At 39.3% G+C, this 18,899-nt stretch overlaps 1 protein-coding gene across 1 annotated transcript in view; it reads left to right on the top strand.

Annotated features, from left to right (window-relative positions):
- Positions 1-18,899, top strand: part of TMEM232 (transmembrane protein 232) — a 398,700-nt gene that overhangs the window by 193,855 nt on the left and 185,946 nt on the right.

Genomic DNA, 18,899 nt, shown 5'->3' with positions numbered 1-18,899 from the left:
AGTCTTCTTTAATAGTTTATATAATATCATGTCATCCAAAAACTGACAGTTTTACTTCTTTTCCAATTTGGATTCCTTTTATTTCTTTTTCTTCTCTGATTGCCGTAGCTAGGACATCCAAAACTATGTTGCATAAAAGTGGTGAAAGTTGATATCCTTGTCTTGTTCCTGATCTTAGAGAAAAAGTTTTCAGCTTTTCACCATTGAGAATGATGTTAGCTGTGGGTTTGTCATATGTGACCTTTATTATGTTGAGGTAAGTTCCCTCTATGCCTACTTTCTGGAGAGTTTTTATTGTAACTGGGTGTTGAATTTTATCAAAAGCATTTTCTGCATCTATTGAGGTGATCATATGGTTTTTATTCTTCAGTTTGTTAATGTGGCATACCACACTGATTGATTTGTAGGTACTGAAGAATCCTTGCATCCCTGAGATAAATCCCACTTGATCATCGTGTATGATTTTTTTTAATGTGCTGCTGGATTCAGTTTGCTAGTATCTTGTTGAGTATTTTTTGCGTCTATGTTCATCAGTGATATTGGACTGTAATTTTCTTTTTTTGTGTGGTATCTTTGTCTGTTTTTGGTGTGAGGGTGATGGTGGCCTCATAGAATGAGCTTGGGAGTGTTCCTTCCTCTGCAATCTTTTGGAAGAGTTTCAGAAGGATAGGTGTTAACTCTTCTCTAAATGTTTCATAGAATTCATCTCTGAAGACATCTGGTCCTGGACTTTTGTTTGTTGGAAGTCTTAAGTCACTGTTTGAATTTCAGTACTTCTGATTGGTCTGTTCATATTTTTAAATTTCTTCCTGATTCAGTCTTGCAAGGTTGTACCTTTCTAAGAATTTGTCCATTTCTAGGTTGTCCATTCTTTTGGCATATAGTTGCTTGTAGTAGTCTCTTATGATCCCTTGTATTTCTGTGGTGTCCATTGTAATGTCTTCTTTTTCAGTTCTAATCATTTTATTGATTTGAGCCCTCTCCCTTTTTTCTTGATGAGTCTGGCTAGAGGTTAATCAGTTTTGTTTATCTTTTTCAAGAACCAGCTTTTAGTTACATTGATCTATTCTATTGTTTTCTTCATCTATATTTCATTTATTTATGCTCTGAAATTTATGATTACTTTCTTTCTACTAACTTTGGGTTTTGTTTGTATTCTTTCTCTAGTTGCTTTAGGTGTAAGGATAGGTTGTTTATTTGAGATTTTTCTTGTTTCCTGAGGTAAGATTGTATTGCTATAAGCTTCCCTCTTAGAACTGCTTTTGCTGCATCCCATAGGTTTTGGATCATTGTGTTTTTGTTGTCTTTTGTCTCTAGGTATTTTTTAATTTCATATTTTATTTCTTTAGTGATCCATTGGTTGTCTAGTAACATATTGTTTAGCTTCCATGTGTTTGTTTTTTACAGTTTTTTTCTTGTAATTGATTTCTAATATCATAGCGTTATGGTCGGAAAAGATGCTTGATATCATTTCAATTTTCTTAAATTTACTGAGGCTTGTTTTTTGGCCCAGGATGTGATCTATCCTGGAGAATGTTCCATGTACACCTGAGAAGTAAGTGTATTCTGCTGGTTTCAGATGGAATGTTTCAAAATATCAAATAAATCCATTTGGTGTAATGTGTCATTTAAGGCTTATGTTTCCTTATTGATTTTCTGTCTGGATGATCTGTCCATTGATATAAGTGGGTTGTTAAAGTCCCCCACTATTATTGTCTTACTGTTGATTTCTCCTTTTATAACTGTTAGCATTTACCTTATATATTGAGGTGCTCCTGTGTTGGGTGCATGTATATTTATAATTGTTATATTTTTTCTTAAATTGATCCCTTGATCATTATATAGTATCCTTCTTTGTCTCTTATAACATTCTTCATTTTAAAGTTGTTTTGACTGACATGAGTATTGCTACTCCAGCTTTCTTTTGATTTCCATTTCCATGGAATACCTTTTTCCATTCCCTCACTTTCAATCTGTATGTGTCCCTAGATCTGAAGTGGATCTCTTGTAGAAAGCATTATATGGGTCTTGTTTCTGTATCCTTTCAGCCAGTGTATTTCTTTTGGTTGGAGGATTTAATCCATTTACATTTAAGGTAATTATTGATATGTATGATCTTATTGCAATTTTGTTAATTGTTTTGGATTTGTTTTTGTAGGTCTTTTCTCTTCCCTTCCTCTTTTGTTCACTTCTCTTGTGACTTGATGACTATATTTAGTACTGTGTTTGGATTGTTTTTTTCTTTTTTCTGTCTGTATCTGTTGTAGATTTTTGGTTTGCCGTTCCCATGAGGTTTTGATATAGCAGTCTATATAAATACAAGATTAAGTTGCTCTTCTCTTAATTCCCGATGCATTTCCAATATCCTGCATTTGTAAATCATAATTTCTGGTTTTGATATCATATTTGTGTGTGGATGATTTCCTACCTTTATGTTTGCCTTTGCTGGTGAGCTTTCCCATTTGTAATTTTCTTGTTTCTAGTTGTGGCCTTTTTTTTTTCTGCCTAGAGAAGTTCCTTTAGGATTTGTTGTAGAGCTGGTTGGATGGTGCTGAATTCTCTTAGCTTTTGTTGTCTGTAAAGCTTTTGATACCTCCACCAAATCTGAATGAGTGCCTTGCTGGGTAAGAGAATTCTTGGTTGTAGGTTTTTCCCTTTCATCACTTGAAATATATTGTGCCACTCCCTTCTGGCCTGCAGAGTTTCTGTTAAAAAATCAGCTGATAACCTTATGAGGATTCCCTTGTATGTTATGTGTTGCTTTGCCCTTGTTGCTTTTTTTTCTTTTTGCGGTACACAGGCCTCTCACAGGCTCCGGACACGCAGGCTCAGTGGCCATGGCTCACGGGCCCAGCCGCTCCGCGGCATGTGGGATCTTCCCAGACCGGGGCACGAACCCGTGTCCCCTGCATCGGCAGGCGGACTCTCAACCACTGTGCCACCAGGGAAGCCCTGCCCTTGTTGCTTTTAATATTTTTTCTTTGTCTTTAATTTTTGTCAGTTTGATTAATATGTGTCTTGGAGTGTTCCTCCTTCCATTTATCCTGTGTGGGACTCTCTGTGCTTCCTGGACTTGAATGAGTGTTTCCTTTTCCATGTTAGGGAAGTTTTCAGCATATATCTCTTCAAGTATTTTCTCAGGTCCTCTTCTTTTTCTGGGACCCCTATAATTTGAATGTTGGTGTGTTTAATGTTGTCCCAGAGGTCTCCAAGACTGTCCTCATTTCTTTTCATTGTTTTTTCTTTTTTCTGTTTCATAGCAGTGATTTCAGCACTCTGTCTTCCAACTCACTTATTCATTCTTCTGCGTCATTTATTCTGCTTTTGATTCCTTCTAGTGTATTTTTCATTTCAGTTATTGTACTGTTTATCTCTGTTCTTTATAGCTTATAGGTCTTTTTAAACAATTCTTGTATCTTCTCAGTCTGTGCCTCCATTTTTTTCTGAGATCTTGGATTATCTTTACTATCATTACTCTAAATTCTTTTCAGGTAGGTTGCCTATCTCCACTTCACTTAGTTGTTTTTCTGGGGTTTTATCTTTTTCCTTCATCTGGAACATATTTTTATGCTGTCATTTTGTCTACCTTTCTGTGTTTGTGGTCTCCCTTCCACAGTCTGCAGGATTGTAGCTCCTGTTGCTTCTGGTGTTTGCCCCCTTGTGGGTAAGGTTGGTCCTGGGGCTAGTGCTGGCTTCCTGGTGGGAGGGACTGGTGCCTGCCCACCGGTTGGTGGAGTTGCATCTTGTCCCTCTGTGTGGCAGGGCCATGTCAAGTGGTGTTTTTATAGGTGGCTGTGGGGTCAGAACGACTTTAGGCAGCCTGTCTGCTGATGGGTGGGGTTGTGTTTCCACCCTGTTGATTCTTTGCCCTGAGGCATCTCAGCATTGGAGCCTGCAGGCTGTTGGGTAGGGCCAGGTCTTGGTGCCAAATGGTGACCTCCAGGAGAGCTCATGCTGATCAATATTACCTGGGGCCTCTTACACCAGTGTCCTTGCTCCTCCAGTGAGCCACAGCCAAGCCTTGCCTCCCAGCAGACCCTCCAAGACCCGCAGGTAGGTCCAGCCCCAGCTCCTATGGAGTTGCTGATTTGCCCTGGGTCCCAATATATGTGAAACCTTGTGTGCACTCTCCAAGAGTGGAGTCTCTGTTTTCCCCAGTTCTGTGGAGCTCCTGCACTCAAGACCTGCTGGTCTTCAAAGCCAAATGCTCTAATGGGGGCAGGGGTCCTCTTCCCAATGCTAGACCCTCAGGCTGGGGAGCCTGACATGGGGTTCAAAACTCTCACTCTTGTGGGAGAACCTCTGTGATAAAATTATTTTCCAGTTTGTGGATCAACCACCCAGTGGATATGGGATTTGATTATGTTGCAAAAGCAACCCTCCTACCGTCTCATTGTGGTTTCTTCTTTGTCTTTAAATATACCATCTTTTTGTTAGGTTCCAGTCTTTTTTTTCAATGGTTGTTCAGCAGTTAGTTGTGATTTTGGTGTTTTCATGTGAGATGGTGAGCTTAAGTCCCTCTGCCATCTTGTCCAGAATCCAGGGGCTGCTTTTAGTTTGAATGCTTTCTGCCTCTTTCCTCAGTTTGTGCTGGCCATTATCCCCTTGACATGGGGTGTGCAGGTGTGACGGCCCTTGTGTGCTCCTGGGATGGCGGGGGCAGCGCTTGGTACCTGCTTGCAGGTCTTGTAGCAGTGACTGCAGCCAGTGCACTCCTGGAATAGTGGGGGCAGAGCTTAGCACCTGCTCTTGGATCTCCTAGGGTGCCTGCAGCCTGCACACCTCTGGGACAGTGGGGGTAGTGCTTGGTGCCTGCTCATGTGTCTTGTAGCAGTGGCAGCAGCTGCAGAGACTTGTGTTTGCCCCCGCAGCTCCTTTAGGCAGTGTCCTGTTGCATGAGAGCACTCACACAGAAATTAGCTCTTATGATGCTCCCACCCCTCTTTTCCTGTGCCCCCCAATAATAGCACCTTGCCTCTCTGGTGGGCCTAGACTTCTTCCGAGTACACCCTCAGTTACTAGAATCCAACCTCTTCAGCCTGTCTCTATGCAGCCAACCCCAGTCTTCTCCCCAGGTCTGACCTCTGAAGCCTGAGCTTCAGCACCCAGCCTGAACTTGCACCAGTGGAGGAACGTCTCAGGCTGGTGAGCACAGGAGGGCAGTGCCAACCTTCTGTGAAGGTTACTCTCCATTTTGCCTTCTACAAACCAGTTGCTGCCCCCTCCTCCTAGGCTCCAAAGCTCCCCCTCCATCCAGGCTGATCTCCCCACTGGTGAGGGGGCTTCCTTGGGTGTGGGAGCCTTTCCTCCTTTACCGTTCCCTCCCTGGGGCATGGGACCCATCCTGATTCCTTTCTTTTTCTTTTCCCTTTTGTCCTACCCAGTTACATGGAGGTTTCCTTGCCCTTTCAGAAGTCTTCTGCTGGCATTCAGTAGAAGTTCTGTGTGAATTGTTCCACTTTTAGATGTATTTTTAATGTCTTTGTGAGAGAAGGTGAGCTCCATGTCCTACTCCTGCACCATATTGAACTGTTAACTCTCCAACTTTTAAATAAACTTTAAAACAATTATTTAGACTGAAATTTGTGTTTGATTTGATTCAATGTTCACTGCTAGTCCTTGACTAGATGTTAATTTCTGGAACTACATAACAGATCATTTTCCTCAAAGAGTTTAGAGTCTAATGGCTTCTTCTCAATACTATTACTCATTATTTTTTTAAATTAATTTCTATTGGAGTATAGTTGTTTTACAATGTTGTGTTAGTTTCTACTGTACAGCAAAGTGAATCAGCTATATGTATACTTATATCCCCTCTTTTTTTGGATTTCCTTCCCATTTAGGTCACCACAGAGCATTGAGTAGAGTTTCTTGAGCTATACAGTAGGTTCTTATTAGCTATCTATTTTATACATAGTATCAAGAGTGTATATATGTCAATCCCAATATCCCAATTCATCCTACCCACCTCTTTCCCCCCTTGGTGTCCATACGTTTGTTCTCTATGTCTGTGTCTCTATTTCTCCTTTCCAAATAAGATCATCTGTACCATTTTTCTAGATCCCACATATATATATTAATATACGATGTTTGTTTTTCTCTTTCTGACTTCAGTCTGTATGACAGTCTCTAGGTTCATCATATCTCTACAAATGACCCAATTTCGTTCCTTTTTATGGCTGAGTAATATTCCATTGTATATATGTACCACATCTTCTTTATCCATTCATCTGTTGATGGACAATTTATGTTGCTTCCATGTCCTAGCTATTATAAATAGTGCTGTAATGAACATTGGGGTGCATGTGTCTTTTTTAATTATGGTTTTCTCTGGGTATATGCCCAGGAGTAGGATTTCTGGGTCATATGGTAGTTCTATTTTTAGTTTTTTAAAGAACCTCCATACTGTTCTCCATAGTGGCTGTATCAATTTGCATTCCCACCCACAGTGCAAGAGGGTTCCCTTTTCTCCACACCCTCTCTAGCATTTATTGTTTGTAGATTTTTTAATGATGGCCATTCTGATTGGTGTGGGGTGATACCTCATTGTAGTTTTGATTTGCATTTCTCTAATAATTAGTGATGTTGAGCATCTTTTCATGTGCCTCTTGGCCATCTGTATGTCTTCTTTGGAGAAATGTCTGTTTAGGTCCTCTGCCCTTTTTTTTTTTTTTTTTGTGGTACACAGGCCTCTCACTGTTGTGGCCTCTCCCGTTGTGGAGCACAGGCTCCAGACGCGCAGGCTCAGCGGCCATGGCTCATGGGCCCAGCCGCTCTGCAGCATGTGGGATCTTCCCGGACCAGGGTACGAACCTGTGTCCCCTGCATTGGCAGGTGGACTCTCAACCACTGCGCCACCAGGGAAGCCCTATTCAATTTTTTTAAACTGCTTTTACCATGTATTGATCTCTTACAATGGCACTTCATATTTTCATACCATTCTTCCTCATCTCACATTTTTTTCTGACTTTCCTTATGATTTTCAGCTCCTATTTTATAGATATTAGATCTTACATCCTATTGAGTGCCAAGTAGTTTTCTGTATCTTCTTTCAGATTCCTGCAGGAAATAATTTAAGTCTATTTTCTTCTGGATATATGGGATATTCTTCTGGATATATGGGATGATCATTCTTCTTGCCTTTCAGTAGTTTAGAGATTCTTTTGGAAGTTCTCTTCTACTTGCCATGTATTAAAGAGAGTTCTGTATAGGACTGGTGTTTCCCAACAGACAAGATTTACAGATTGTCCTTGTGTCCCTCTTTATACATTTACATGCAAGTGGAAGCCCTTACTAAGATCTGTAGCTTGGTGGCACACTGATAACCAGAGTGCCTAGCATGGTTCCCAGTCTCCAATAGGCTTTGATCTAATGTGGCTATGCTGGAATGTGAGGAAATTATTTTCCTATCCATTCTACCTGGATCTCAGATCTCTAAACAGTGCTATTATCCTCAGTCTGTTTGGGAAACAGGGCCCTTCCTAAATCTGCAAGATTCTTCTCCCCCTGCCCCCAACAGAATTTTATTTGTGGTGAGTAACCTTTGTAGAATACAATATAATCCTGCCCATCAATTTTTAAATTACTTTTTAGGACCTACAGGAGCTAACTGTGTGTATGGAAGAGCTGATGAGGGTAGGGGGAAAGTGGCTCTCTAAGTGCTGCAAAAATCAGTACTTGTATTGATGGCTGGTAAAGACCTTGGGAGCAAATCATTATAGAATGAAGACTGTCTACTTTCATGAGAGCATTTTCCCCATTTCTGTTTGAAGAGTACTGGTGGGTCCTCAATTCCATTTTGAAATCCAGTTCCAGTGACTTCTGTGTCACTAAAGATTGCCTCATAGTAAATATAGATTCTGGGTTATGCTCCACTTTTCAGCATGCTCCCCTGATCAAATCCCAATCAAGAACATATTATAATGGATAAGAGTGGGAGCGTTATTATATGGATACTGCAAACCTAGCATTAGTGTATTTTAAAAATATGACTAATTTCCAGAATTTGGTCCTTAGCTATTATTAATAACAAATTTCTTGTAATATACCTCACAGTTATGGAAACATGCCTGCATGTTAAGAAATCATATTTGAGAACTACTGGAAAAACACTGGTGGAATCTTAATATTTAGGCATTCTCAGTAGTTTAGCCTCAAGCCTAAAGTCCTATATTATTATGTTCTCTAACCAGAAACAGTTGAGTCATTCAGGAGCAGAAAAGACAGGAAAAAATATGACATCTTATATTTCTCCTTAGCCCACCCCAGATCTGTATAGTTGCTATGGCAATCAGTTGCTCCTCTGGTAAGAAAACTCTTCCAATCGTTCATATTCTCTGCCACTGTTCTGTTTCAATACCTCTTGAAATGGTCCCACATCATTAAGTATTTCTTGTTCAATCTGCACAACTGTCAGAGTAATGCTTTTGAAACAGAATTTTGATCATACTATTTCACTGCTTAAAAGCATTCAAAGACTGCAAGGATGTTATAATGAATGAAGGTAATGTCTTCATATAGAACAGTCAAATTTGGAGCCCCTATTTTCCATCTCTGTTGTTTCCACTTTCCCTGTTTCCTTCCTCTCCCTGGGAGCCAGAGTGACACACCTCAGGTATGAGATTGGACAATGTCCCTGTCTAGTATTAAAGAAAAAGCCTATAGATACTGATATTTGGGGGGTCCCCAAGAAAATGGCTTCATTTCTGTGCTAGGCAACCCATAAAAAGGCCTCCAATTATCCCTGCTTCTTGATATTTACACCCTTGCATACTCCCTTTTTTGTTTTTAATTTAGTTTTTATTTTATTTTGTAGTTGACTTACAATGTTGTGTTAGTTTCAGGTGTACAGCAAAGTGATTCAGTTATACATATCCATTCTTTTTCAGATTCTTTTCCCATCTAGGTTACTACAGAGTATTGAGTAGAATTCCCTGAACTATACAGTAGCTATACAGTAGGTCCTTGTTGACTATCTATTTTATATATAGTAAATTATATATGTTAATCCCAACCTCCTAATTTATCCCTCCCTACCAAATTTCCCTTTTTGTAACCATAAGTTTGTTTTTTAAGTCTTTGAGTCTGTTTCTCTTTTGTAAATAAGCTGATATGTATCATTTTTTTAGATTCCACATATAAGTGATATCATAGGATATTTGTCCTTTTCTGACTTACTTCACTTAGTATGATAATCTCTAGGTCCAACCATGTTGCTACAAATGGCATTATTTCATTAATTTTTTGGCTAAGTAATATTCCATTGTGTGTGTGTGTGTGTGTATACCACATCTTCTTTATCCACTCATCTGTTGATGCACATTTAGGTGGCTTCCATGTCTTGGCTATTCTAAGTAGTGATGCAATGAACATTGGGGTGCATGTATCTTTTCAAATTCTGGTTTTCTCCAGATATATGCCCAGGAGTAGGATTGCTCGATCACATGGTAGTTCTATTTTTAGTTCTTTAAGGAACCTCCATACTATTCTCCATAGTATCAATTTACATTCTCACCAACAGTGTAGGAGGGATCCTTTTCTCCACACCCTCTCCAGCATTTATTGTTTGTAGACATTTTCATGGTGGCCATTCTGACCAGGGTAATGTGATACCTCATTGTAGTTTTGATTTGCATTTCTCTAATAATTAGTGATGTTGAGCATCTTTTCATGTGCCTCTTGGCCATCTGTATATCTTCTTTGAAGAAATGTCTGTGTAGATCTTCTGCCCATTTTTTGATTGGGTTGTTTTTTTGGTTGGTTGTTTGTTTTGATACAGAGCTGCATGAGCTGTTTGTATATTTTGGAGATTAATCCCTTGTCGGTTGCTTCATTTGCAAATATTTTCTCCAATTCTGTGCGTTGTCTTTTCATTTTTACAGTTTCCTTTGTGGTACAAAAGCTTTTAAGTCTAATTAGGTCCATTTGTTTATTTTTGTTTTTATTTTCATTACTCTACAATGTGGATTCAAAAATATGTTGCTGTGATTTACATCAAAGTGTGTTCTGCATATGTTTTCCTCTAAGAGTTTTATGGTATCTGGCCTTACATTTAGGTCTTTAATCCATTTTTATTTTACTTTTTTGTATAGTGTTAGAGAATGTTTTAATATAGCTGTCTAATTTAACATGTAGCTGTCCAATTTTCCCAGCAGCATTTATTGAAGAGACTGTCTTTTCTCCATTGTATATTCTGGCCTCCTTTGTTGTAGATTAATTGACCATAGGTGTGTGACCTTATTTCTGGGCTTTCTTTCCTGTTCCATTGATCTATATTTATTTTTGTTGGGCCAGTACCATATTGTCTTGATTACTGTAGCTTTGTATTATAGTCTGAAGTCAGGGAGCCTGATTCTTCCTGCTCTGTTTTACTTTCTCAGGATTACTTTGCCTATTCAGGGTCTTTTGTGTTTGCACAGAAATTTAAAATTATTTTATTCTAGTTCTATGAAAAATGCCATTGGTAATTTGATAGGGATTGCATTGAATCTGTAGATTGCCTTGGGAAGTATATACATTTTTTTTTTAACATCTTTATTGGGGTATAATTGCTTTACAATGGTGTGTTAGTTTCTGCTTTGTAACAAAGTGAATCAGTCATACATAAACATATGTTCCCATATGTCTTCCCTCTTGCGTCTCCCTCCCTCCCACCCTCCCTATCCCACCCCTCCAGGCTGTCACAAAGCACCGAGCCAATATCCCTGTGCCATGCAGCTGCTTCCCACTAGCTATCTACCTTACTATGTTTGTTAGCGTGTATATGCCCATGACTCTCTCTCGCCCTGTCACAGCTCACCCTTCCCCCTCCCCATAACCTCAAGTCCGTTCTCTAGGAGGTCTGCGTCTTTATTCCTGCTTTACCCCTAAGTTCTTCATGACATTTTTTTCCTTAAATTCCATATATATGTGTTAGCATACGGTATTTGTCTTTTTCTTTCTGACTTACTTCACTCTGTATGACAGACTCTAGGTCTATCCACCTCATTACAAATAGCTCAATTTCGTTTCTTTTTATGGCTGAGTAATATTCCATTGTATATATGTGCCACATCTTCTTTATCCATTCATCCGATGATGGGCACTTAGGTTGTTTCCATCTCCGGGCTATTGTAAATAGAGCTGCAATGAACATTTTGGTACATGACTCTTTTTGAATTTTGGTTTTCTCAGGGTATATGCCCAGTAGTGGGATTGCTGGGTCATATGGTAGTTCTATTTGTAGTTTTTTAAGGAACCTCCATAATGTTCTCCATAGTGGCTGAACCAATTCACATTCCCACCAGCAGTGCAAGAGTGTTCCCTTTTCTCCACACCCTCTCCAGCATTTATTGTTTGTAGATTTTTTGATGATGGCCATTCTGACTGGTGTGAGATGATATCTCATTGTAGTTTTGATTTGCATTTCTCTAATGATTAATGATGTTGAGCATTCTTTCATTTGTTTGTTGGCAGTCTGTATATCTTCTTTGGAGAAATGTCTATTTAGGTCTTCTGCCCATTTTTGGATTGGGTTGTTTGTTTTTTTGTTATTGAGCTGCATGAGCTGCTTGTAAATTTTGGAGATTAATCCTTTGTCAGTTGCTTCATTAGCAAATATTTTCTCCCATTCTGAGGGTTGTCTTTTGGTCTTGTTTATGGTTTCCTTTGCTGTGCAAAAGCTTTGAAGTTTCATTAGGTCTCATTTGTTTATTTTTGTTTTTATTTCCATTACTCTAGGAGGTGGGTCAGAAAGGATCTTGCTGTGATTTATGTCATAGAGTGTTCTGCCTATGTTTTCCTCTAAGAGTTTGATAGTTTCTGGCCTTACATTTAGGTCTTTAATCCATTTTGAGCTTATTTTTGTGTATGGTGTTAGGGAGTGATCTAATCTCATACTTTTACATGTACCTGTCCAGTTTTCCCAGCACCACTTATTGAAGAGGCTGTCCTTTCTCCACTGTACATTACTGCCACCTTTATCAAAGATAAGGTGTCCATATGTGCATGGGTTTATCTCTGGGCTTTCTATCCTGTTCCATTGATCTATCTTTCTGTTTTTGTGCCAGTACCATACCGTCTTGATAACTGTAGCTTTGTAGTATTGTAGTAGCTTTGAAGTATTGTAGTAGCTTTGAAGTCGGGGAGCCTGATTCCTCCAGTTCCTTCTTTCGTTCTCAAGATTGCTTTGGCTATTCGGGGTCTTTTGTGTTTCCATACAAATTGCAAAATTTTTTGTTCTAGTTCTGTGAAAAATGCCAGTGGTAGTTTGATAGGGATTGCATTGAATCTATAGATTGCTTTGGGTAGTAGAGTCATTTTCACAATGTTGATTCTTCCAATCCAAGAACATGGTATATCTCTCCATCTATTTGTATCATCTTTAATTTCTTTCATCAGTGTCTTATAATTTTCTGCGTACAGGTCTTTTGTCTCCTTAGGTAGGTTTATTCCTAGATATTTTATTCTTTTTGTTGCAGTGGTAAATGGGAGTGTTTTCTTGATTTCACTTTCAGATTTTTCATCATTAGTATATAGGAATGCCAGAGATTTCTGTGCATTAATTTTGTATCCTGCCACTTTACCAAATTCATTGATTAGCTCTAGTAGTTTTCTGGTAGCGTCTTTAGGGTTCTCTATGTATAGGATCATGTCATCTGCAAACAGTGACAGCTTTACTTCTTCTTTTCCGATTTGGATTCCTTTTATTTCCTTTTCTTCTCTGATTGCTGTGGCTAAAACTTCCAAAACTATGTTGAATAAGAGTGGTGAGAGTGGGCAACCTTGTCTTGTTCCTGATCTTAGTGGAAATGCTTTCAGTTTTTCACCATTGAGGATGATGTTTGCTGTGGGCTTGTCATATATGGCCTTTATTATGTTGAGGAAAGTTCCCTCTATGCCTACTTTCTGCAGGGTTTTTATCATAAATGGGTGTTGAATTTTGTCAAAAGCTTTCTCTGCATCTATTGAGATGATCATATGGTTTTTCTCCTTCAATTTGTTAATATGGTTTATCACATTGATAGATTTGCGTATATTGAAGAATCCTTGCATTCCTGGAATAAACCCCACTTGATCATGGTGTATGATCCTTTTAATGTGCTGTTGGATTCTGTTTGCTAGTATTTTGTTGAGGATTTTTGCATCTATGTTCATCAGTGATATTGGCCTGTAGTTTTCTTTCTTTGTGACATCCTTGTCTGGTTTTGGTATCAAGGTGATGGTGGCCTCGTAGAAGGAGTTTGGGAGTGTTCCTCCCTCTGCTATATTTTGGAAGAGTTTGAGAAGGATAGGTGTTAGCTCTTCTCTAAATGTTTGATAGAATTCGCCTGTGAAGCCATCTGGTCCTGGGCTTTTCTTTGTTGGAAGATTTTTAATCACAGTTTCAATTTCAGTGCTTGTGATTGGTCTGTTCATATTTTCTATTTCTTCCTGATTCAGTCTTGGCAGGTTGTGCATTTCTAAGAATTTGTCCATTTCTTCCAGATTGTCCATTTTATTGGCATAGAGTTGCTTGTAGTAATCTCTCATGATCTCTTTTATTTCTGCAGTGTCAGTTGTTACCTCTCCTTTTTCATTTCTAATTCTATTGATTTGAGTCTTCTCCCTTTTTATCTTGATGAGTCTGGCTAGTGGTTTATCTATTTTGTTTATCTTCTCAAAGAACCAGCTTTTAGTTTTATTGATCTTTGCTATTGTTTCCTTCATTTCTTTTTCATTTATTTCTGATCTGATTTTTATGATTTCTTTCCTTCTGCTAGCTTTGGGGTTTTTTTGTTCTTCTTTCTCTAATTGCTTGAGGTGCAAGGTTAGGTTGTTTATTCGAGATGTTTCCTGCTTCTTAAGGTGGACTTGTATTGCTATAAACTTCCCCCTTAGAACTGCTCTTGCTGCATCCCACAGGTTTTGGGTCGTTGTGTCTCCATTGTCATTTGTTTCTAAGTATTTTTTGATTTCCTCTTTGATTTCTTCAGTGATCACTTCATTATTAAGTAGTGTATTGTTTAGCCTCCATGTGTTTGTATTTTTTACAGATCTTTTCCTGTAATTGATATCTAGTCTCATGGCGTTGTGGTCAGAAAAGATACTTGATACAATTTCAGTTTTCTTAAATTTACCAAGGCTTGATTTGTGACCTAAGATATGATCTATCCTGGAGAATGTTCCATGAGCACTTGAGAAAAATGTGTATTCTGTTGTTTTTGGATGGAGTGTCCTATAAATATCAATTAAGTCCATCTTGTTTAATGTATCATTTAAAGCTTGTGTTTCCTTATTTATTTTCATTTTGGATGATCTGTCCATGGGTGAAAGTGGGTGTTTAAGTCCCCTACTATGAATGTGTTACTGTCGATTTCCCCTTTTATGGCTGTTAGTATTTGCCTTATGTATTGAGGTGCTCCTATGTTGGGTGCATAAATATTTACAATTGTTATATCTTCTTCTTGGATCGATCCCTTGATCATTATGTAGTGTCCTTCTTTGTCTCTTTTAATAGTCCTTATTTTAAAGTCTATTTTGTCTGATATGAGAATTGCTACTCCAGCTTTCTTTTGGTTTCCATTTGCATGGAATATCTTTTTCCATCCCCTTACTTTCAGTCTGTATGTGTCTCTAGGTCTGAAGTGGGTCTCTTGTAGACAGCATATATAAGGGTCTTGTTTTTGTATCCATTCAGCTAATCTGTGTCTTTTGGTGGGAGCATTTAGTCCATTTACATTTAAGGTAATTATTGATATGTATGTTCCTATTCCCATTTTCTAAATTGTTTTGGGTTCGTTATTATAGGTCTTTTCCTTCTCTTGTGTTTCTTGCCTAGAGAAGATCCTTTAGCATTTGTTGTAAAGCTGGTTTGGTGGTGCTGAACTCTCTCAGCTTCTGCTTGTCTGTAAAGGTTTTAATTTCTCCATCAAATCTGAATGAGATCCTTGCTGGGTAGAGTAGTCTTGGCTGCAGGTTTTTCTCCTTCATCACTTTCAGTATGTCCTGCCACTCCCTTCTGGCTTGTAGGGTTTCTGCTGAGAGATCAGCTGTTAACCTTATGGGGATTCCCTTATGTGTTACTTGTTGTTTTTCCCTTGCTGCTTTTAATATGCTTTCTTTGTATTTAATTTTTGACAGTTTGATTAATATGTGTCTTGGCATATTTCTCCTTGTATTTATCCTGTATGGGACTCTCTGTGCTTCCTGGACTTGATTAACTATTTCCTTTCCCATATTAGGGAAGTTTTCAACTATAATCTCTTCAAATATTTTCTCAGTCCCTTTCTTTTTCTCTTCTTCTTCTGGAACCCCTATAATTCGAATGTTGGTGCGTTTAATGTTGTCCCAGAGGTCTCTGAGACTGTCCTCAGTTCTTTTCATTCCTTTTTCTTTATTCTGCTCTGCAGTAGTTATTTCCACTATTTTATCTTCCAGGTCACTTATCCGTTCTTCTGCCTCAGTTATTCTGCTATTGCTCCCATCTAGAGTACTTTTAATTTCATTTATTGTGTTGTTCATCATTGCTTGTTTCATCTTTAGTTCTTCTAGGTCCTTGTTAACTGATTCTTGCATTTTGTCCATTCTATTGTCCATTCTATCTCCAAGATTTCGGATCAACCTTACTATCATTATTCTGAATTCTTTTTCAGGTAGACTGCCTATTTCCTCTTCATTTGTTAGGTCTGGTGCATTTTTATCTTGCTCCTTTATCTGCTGTGTGTTTTTCTGTCTTCTCATTTTGCTTATCTTACTGTGTTTGGGGTCTCCTTTTTGCAGGCCGCAGGTTCGTAGTTCCTCCTGTTTTTGATGTCTGTCTCCAGTGGCTAAGGTTGGTTCAGTGGGTTGTGTAGGCTTCCTGGTGGAGGGGACTAGTGCCTGTGTTGTGGTGGATGAGGCTGGATCTTGTCTCTCTAGTGGGCAGGTTCACGTCTGGTGGTGTGTTTTGGGGTGTCTGTGGCCTTATTATGATTTTAGGCAGCCTCTCTGCTAATGGGTGGGGTTGTGTTCCTGTTTTGCTAGTTGTTTGGCATAGGTTTTCCAGCACTGTGGCTTGCTGGTCGTTGAGTGAAGCTGGGTGCTGGTGTTAAGATGGAGGTCTCTGGGAGATTTTCGCCGTTTGATATTATGTGGAGCTGGGAGGTCTCTTGTTGACCAGTGTCCTGCAGTTGGCTCTCCTACCTCAGAGGCAGAGCCCTGCCTCCTGGCTGGAGCACCAAGAGCTTTTCATCCACACGGCTCAGGATAAAAGGGAGAAAAAGTAGAGGGAATTAGTAGAAATATGAGGAAAGAAAGAAGGAAAGGAGGGTAGGAAGGAAGGAAGAAAGAAAGAAAGAAGCAAAGAAGGAAAGAAGGCAAGAAGGAAAGAAAGGAGGGAGGGAGGAAGGAAGGAAGGAGGGAAAGAAGGAAAAAAGACAGAAAGAAAGAAGATACAGTAAAAATAAAATAAAGTATAATAAAGTTATTGAATTAAAAAATTCTTATTTAGAAAAAAAGAAAAAAAAAAAGGGACGGATAGAACCTTAGGACAAATGTTGGAAGCAAAGCTATACAGACAAAATCTTACACAGAAGCATACACATACACCCTCACTAAAAGAGGTAAATGGGGAAAAATCATAAATCTTGCTGTCAGAGACCACCTCCTCAATTTGGGATGATTCGTTGTCTAAAGGAGGGAAGGAAGGAAAGAAAGAAAGAAAGAAAGAAAGAAAGAAAGAAAGAAAGAAAGAAAGAAAGAAAGAAAGAAAGAAAGAAAGAAGGTAAAGTATAATAACGTTATTAAAATTAATTATTAAGAAAAAAAAATTTTTTTTAAAAACATGGACGAATAGAACCCTAGGACAAATGGTGGAAGCAAGACTATACAGACAAGATCTCACACAGAAGCATATACATACACATTCACAAAAAGAGGAAAAGGGAAAAAATCATAGATCTTGCTCCTAAAGTCCACTTCCTTAATTTGGGATGATTGGTTGTCTATTCAGGTATTCCACAGATGCAGGGTATATCAAGTTGATTGTGGAGCTTTAATCCGCTGCTTCTGAGGCTGCTGGGAGAGATTTCCCTTTCTCTTCTTTGTTCTCACAGCTCCCAGGGCTCTGCTTTGGATTTGGCCCTGCCACTGCGTGTAGGTCGCTGGAGAGCGTTTGTTTTTTGCTCAGACAGGATGGGGTTAAAAGAGCCGCTGATTCGGGGGCTCTGGCACACTCAGGCCAGCGGGGAGGGAGGGGCACGGAGTGCGGGGCGGGCCTGCGGTGGCAAAGGCCGGCGTGACTTTGCACCACCCTGAGGCGCGCTGTGCGTTCTCCCGGGGAAGTTGTCCCTGGATCCCGGGAACCTGGCAGTGGCGGGCTGCACAGGCTCCGCGGAAGAGGGGTGTGGAGAGTGACCTGTGCTCGCACACAGGCCCCTTGGTGGCGGCAGTAGCAGCCTTAACGTCTCCCGCCCGCCTCTGGGGTCCGCGCTTTTAGCCGCGGCTTGCGCCCGTCTCTGGGTTCCGCGCTTTCAGCCACGGCTCGTGCCCGTCTCTGGATTCCGCGCTTTCAGCCGCGGCTCGCGCCCGTCTCTGGGGTCCGCGCTTTCAGCCGCGGCTCGCGCCCGTCTCTGGGGTCCGCGCTTTCAGCCGTGGCTCGCGCCCGTCTCTGGAGTTCCTTTAAGCAGAGTATATACATTTTAACAATATTGATTCTTCTAATCCAAGAACATGGTATATCGTTCCATCTGTTTTTGTCATCTTTGACTTCTTTCATCAGCATCTTTTAGTATTCAGAGCACAGGTCTTTTGCCTCCTTAGGTAGGTTTATTCCTAGGTATTTTATTCTTTTTGATGAGATGGCAAATGAGATTGTTTCCTTAATTTCTCTTTCTGATATTTCATTATGTATATAGGAATGCAAGAAATTTCTGTGTATTAATTTTGTATCCTACAACTTTACCGATTTCATTGATGAGCTATAGTAGTTTTCTGGTAGCTTTTTTATTGTTTTCTATGTATATTATCATATAATCTGCAAACAGTAACAGTTTTACTTCTTTTCCAATTTGGATTGCTATTATTTCTTTTTCTTCTGTGATTGGCATGACTAGGACTTCCAAAATTTGTTGAATGAAAGTGCAACAGTGGACATCCTTGTCTTGTTCCTGATCTTAGAGGAAATACTTCATCTTTCACTGTTGAGTATAATGTTAGTTGTGGGTTTGTCATATATGGCCTTTATTATGTTGAGGTAGGTTCCCTCTATGCCTACTTTCTATAGTTTTTATCATAAATGGGTGTTGAATTTTGTCAAAAGCTTTTTCTGCATCTGTTGAGATGATCATATGGTTTTTATTCTTCAGTTTGTTAATGTGGTGTATCATGCTGATTTATATGCAGCTATTGAAAAATCCTTGCATCCCTGAGATATATCCCACTTGATCATGGTGTATGATCCTTTTAATGTGTTGTTGGACTCAGTTTGCTGAGGATTTTTGTGTCCATGTTAATCGGTGACACTGGCCTGTAATTTTCTCTTTTGTGATGTCTTTGGTTTTGGTATCAGGGTGATGGTGGCCTCATAGAATGAGTTTGGGATTGTTCCTTCCAATGTAATTTTTTGGAATAGTTTCAGAAGGATAGGGATTAACTCTTCTCTAAATGTTTGATAGAATTCACCTGTGAAGCCATCTGATCCTGGACTTTTGTTTGTTGGAAATTTTTTAATCACAGTTGCAACTTCAGTACTTGTGATTGGTCTGCTCATATTTTATATTTTTTCCTCATTCTGTCTTGGAAGCTTGTACCTTTCTAAGAATTTGTCCATTTCCTCTAGGTTATCCCTTTTATTGGCATATAGTTGCTTTTAGTAGTGTCTTACAATCCTTTCTATTTCTGTGGTGTCCATTGTAACTTTTCCTTTTTCATTTCTAATTTTATTGATTTGAGGCCTCTCCCTC

This window comes from Pseudorca crassidens, chromosome 3, assembly GCF_039906515.1.
Source record: "Pseudorca crassidens isolate mPseCra1 chromosome 3, mPseCra1.hap1, whole genome shotgun sequence".
Lineage (NCBI taxonomy): Eukaryota > Metazoa > Chordata > Mammalia > Artiodactyla > Delphinidae > Pseudorca > Pseudorca crassidens.
The sequence above is the reverse complement of the archived record's forward strand: the minus strand, read 5'-3'. Positions and strand labels throughout refer to the sequence as shown.